The 4,848-nt window shown below is 39.6% G+C and overlaps 1 pseudogene; it reads left to right on the top strand.

The window, feature by feature from the left end:
- The first annotated feature begins 257 nt into the window (after positions 1 to 257).
- On the top strand, positions 258 to 4,420 carry LOC110587660 (annotated as a pseudogene).
- Positions 4,421 to 4,848: the final 428 nt, after the last annotated feature.

The raw sequence follows: 4,848 nt of genomic DNA on the forward strand, positions 1-4,848 counted from the left end.
TGATGGCTTGGATTAGGATATATTAGAGGGCACTATTTAGATTATATTATGAGGATTGGACATAAGATGGTATCAGTATATATGTACTAAAAGAAATGTGAATTTATAGCATGTTTATTTTCCTAAGATTAGCATAAGCACTTTAAATATGCATTTTCTTACAATGTGACCTTAAGGTTTGAGTTCTGTTTGTAGTTCAGACAGAGGTAATTCAATAGTTTAGTTAAGAGATGATTATACCTTGCATGAGGTTAGCGATGGTGAAGATGAAACAGATGTGAATAAACTGGAGCGTCCATCAAAGGGCGTAGTGATGGATTCTATTTATAGGGGAGAGGTAAAAAGAGTGATGCCTGGGTTTCTAAGCTGGTGAAACTTAATGGATATTGGTACCATTCACTGAGATAGGGAGAACTGAAAGAGAACCATACTTTGAAATCAGTGTTGTGCACAATTTCAGAATGGATGCAACAGACAGCATTATTATCTTACACAATTACAAAGTATGTTCTTAGAGTAAAAAGAAACCTTAGAAGTTATATAGTCTACTTTCTTAAATGATGATAGCTATACTATTTCTGCTTGGATGTCTCAACTGATAATATCCCCTTGGCTTTATAAACACAGAATAATACTTTTTAAATAGGCATCATTATTTTGATATTCTTCTTATGCTCAGACAACATCTGCCCCTTTGTAGAAGATAATAGCGATTTTGAAAATAAAGTAGAGTTCTATAAGACTTTCTCTACCTGTTCAAAAAGATCTTGACACTTCTTAATGAAATATTTATTGCTTGGAACGGCAAACCTGATCCCCTGCCTACCGAGGAAGTTGTATTTTCAAAGTGAGAAAAAGTTAGAGCTGATATACAGATGATGGAGACAATCAAACCCAGAGCAAAAATGCCTTTTTTATTAAACTGAGGGATACAATGAACGGGTTTGTATGGTTAAAAGATAAATTGAGGTATATTAAACATTTTATGACTTATTTGAGCAAAAATCGATTCCAATGGGGCAATGCCTAGCCAGAAGTGGTTAGGAATGCTCCACCTACTGGAGCCACCTATGGGCTCCCCAAACATGTGGCAGAAGTCATTGCATATATACCCGATTATTATATACATGCAGTAGTTTATGCTCTTTCAACTTAATTACAGTTTGTTGATTTTTAAAACAGCCAATGATGCTTGCTTGTTTTTTGAATAGTACCATAAACCAAAAGCCATAGACACAAAGATCTTGAGGAAAAAAAAAATCTAAATACTAAGGATATTATTGAGACTGACGTTATTCTTTTTTGAGAAACAAGTACCTAACGTTTGTTTGTGTAGAATATTTTATGTAATATATGTTATGTCAGAAAGTGTGAAGGGTCTGAGACTTTACCCTACTTGCAAGTAAACAAGTTAGCCTATGTAATTGCATGTATATCCTGACAGAAGTACCATACTGCAGAGAAATAGGCCATGCATTACTCACACCAAGAACACCAGCCTGGATAGGATCTTAGTGCCAGTTCTTTGAGCCCCAATCCTCACTGGAACACACAGTGTCACAGTTCTGGAGCCTGAGCAGTCCAAGATCAAGGCACCAGCAGATTTGGCGTCTGGTGAGAGCCCACTTCCTGGTTCATAGACAGCTATCTTCTTGCTGTGTCTTCACATGATGGAAGTGGGGAGGGAGCTCCCTGAGGCCTCTTTTTAGGTCACTAATTCCATTAACAAAGGCTCCACCCTCATGACCTAATCACCCCCAGAGGCTCTGCCTCCTGATACAATCACATTGGTGTTAGGATTTCAACAAACAAATTTTGGGTGGACACAAACAATCAGCCAATTGCCCACAGTGAGAATCAGTTATTATTTGGGTATGAAGTGTATTCATATCACAGGAGAGGTGCTCTAAAATTATAACTCTAAGTGCTTATATTGGGCAGCTGGTATGCCACCCCATTAGCCCTATGGGAGAAAAAGACTTTATTTTAATCTAAAATGTCAAAATGCCTTATGATCTGAGGAGGGTAAGATCTCTTGGTTTGTTACACTGCAATCTAATCAGATGTCTCTCAGGGGATGGTGTGTCTAAGTTTATTATTATTCTAGAATGTAAGCAAATCTTCAGTAAGATGAGGGGAATTTTTACTATCCTGAAATGTGTCCAAGGAGTGAAATGTTCTGTAATTCCTTTCCTATGAATATTTGAAATGTACAGGACAAAAGAAAAAGAAAAAGACAACCCAGAGAAATACAGGAAGAACTACTGTCTGGCATTATGCTTATACTAGAATCAACTAAGATTCTCATAGGTGCACAGCGTTTCTGAATGTAACAATGGCTCCTAATTCTTCTCAAGGTCTCATCGTGGTAAATCAAGACTCTGTCATCAAGACCATTATTAGTGAATCTGTCATGGAGCCTCAGGCTCTTAATGAAATAAATGATGAAGAAGAAGGAACTGTTAACAGCCAGTCAGAAGAAAGCGAGAATGAACTGGATAGCTCTAAACTCTCAAATAGGAATGCAGACATGTTTCTCCACCAACTAAAGGAAGATAATTCTGAGTTAATTAATAAACTGTGGACTGATATTCAGCAGAAAATAGCAACACAGTAAAAAATAACAACCCCTCCCGGAACTCCATCATCTGCCCCCTCCATCATGGGAATAAAAAGCTGGCTCTCAATGCTACCAATGCTGTCAGAAGAATCCATACCAGGCTTCAATCTGAAGAATCTACTGAGACTCTAGACTCAGGCTATCTTGTGGGACAAGTGTTAAACTCAAGGAAGCAAAAACAGTTGTTAAATAAAGTGAAAGGAAAACCGGATTTGCATGCTCTTTCCAAGCACAACAGAACCACATTAGCAGCTAGTACAGCCTCCACAGACTTGCCAAATAGCAAAAATCCAGGCTGGATGCCCTCAAACCCGTGACACATGAAGTGGAACACTAAATGGAAGAATATGAATGGTGGACAGGATGTGAGGTCAAGGGACTACGGAGTAGTCAGTCTTACAGGTTTCACTCTATCACTGGTGAGCTCCAGGTGCATAAAGTAGAGATAAGGCAGTAACTGGAACAAGTGTTAGGTGATCATCGAGAGCTCACTGATGCGCTTGCAGCAGAAATTCTTCTTAGAGAAGAAAATACTGCTACCCAGGCAAGACTTCAGCAGTACATGGTCACAACAGATGAGCAACTTATATCACTCACACATGCCATGAAGAACTGTCCTTTGATAAACAGCAACAAAGAAAGTCAGGCATCAGAAGGGGGATCCATGAGTAGGAAAATTATAGATAAATCAGAGGGCCCTGCTATAAATGTTAATGTCTCTTTGCCATTGATGTTCAGAAAGGGAGAAGTGGTTGAGCTCCCACAGGAAAACTTGTCTGTTAAACTATCTCAGTTACCAACCTCCCCAGATAGTGTGAATCTGGCCAACAATCTTCCAGCACAGGTATTTGAGCTCAAATAACACCACCAAGGCAGAAGATCAACTCAGAATTCTCTCCCTTGCAGGATGTATTAAGGACTGTTCAAACTCGTCCTGCTCCACAAATTCCTCCAATTATGGAAATGATTGACAAGGAACAAAACTGAGAAAAGAAGACCTTACCTACTTGGTGCAGACAATCAGAATGCAAACAAAGAGAGTTACCTCTTCATACTCAGTGGTGGAGGGTCTCTCACATGGGAGAAGATCTGGAGAACAAAGCCCAGTCACCTTTTGTTAACTTCTTGAAGCCCCTTTGCATTTCCCATTCAAACACTCAGCAGGCCAGAATCCCCAGTTTCTCAGAAGAGCCCCCAGTACTGGGAGATGGGCAATAGCTTAGAACAAAAGAGGCATTAATACAAAGAAAGGACATCCAGGCACAAACGGCAGAGTTGACAATGCAGAATTCATCAAGGCACATCGGAAAAATAATATTGGGCCAGAAGAATAGCAATGGGGATGGACTTCAGGAATTAAACAAACAAGCGACAAGTTATGCAAGTGACATGCAGCAACACAACCTCTAACACCAAGCAGCATGGAGGAATGGATTGCAGAAATGGATCAGCAGAGTATGGATGCTCATGGAAAACTCCTGCAGAGCAGCAGACACTTGCTGGTTTGAATCTTTCCTCTCCCAGTATCACCCATTCTGTCACCTCTCAGAGCATGGACTAAAGGAGGAAAGAGGACAACTGAAGTATCTATTACAGGAGCAGAACTCCTGAAAGTTTAAAATCAGTGCTGTCTCTCCTACCAGTGGGATAAATATAAGATCTTCAGGGGCTACTAGGAATTCTTGTTCTCTATTAAGTGCTACCTCAGGAAGTGGCTGATGCACACCTCTTAATCCAAAAGCAAGGATTGAGAAACAAAATGAAGAAGGCTGGTTTGTTCTTTCTACCCACTTGTCATAAATGAAGTTAGTTGTACAGAGTTTGTTCTCAGTAATATATCCTTGAGCTTCCACTCCCTTTTCCCTGACCCTGCTTTCAAATTTTCAGGTCCTTCTTTAAGATAAAACCTACAAAGATTTTATGACTTACTATTTATGGGACAAAGAATAAAGCAATTATTTTAATTTTTGACCTTCTCTTTTTTTAATTTTTTTAAAAGATTTTATTTATTTATTTGACAGAGAGAGACACAGCGAGAGAGGAAACACAACAGGGGGAGTGGAGAGGGAGAAGCAGGCTTCCCGCTGAGAAGGTAGCCTGATGCGGGGCTCGATCCTAGGACTCGGATCATGACCTGAGCTGAAGGCAGATGCTTAATTATTGAGCCACCTAGGCGCCCCATTTTTGACCTTTTCAAATAGATTTCTAATAACTAACCAATCTACAAT

This window comes from Neomonachus schauinslandi, chromosome 3 (assembly GCF_002201575.2).
Source record: "Neomonachus schauinslandi chromosome 3, ASM220157v2, whole genome shotgun sequence".
Taxonomy (NCBI): domain Eukaryota; kingdom Metazoa; phylum Chordata; class Mammalia; order Carnivora; family Phocidae; genus Neomonachus; species Neomonachus schauinslandi.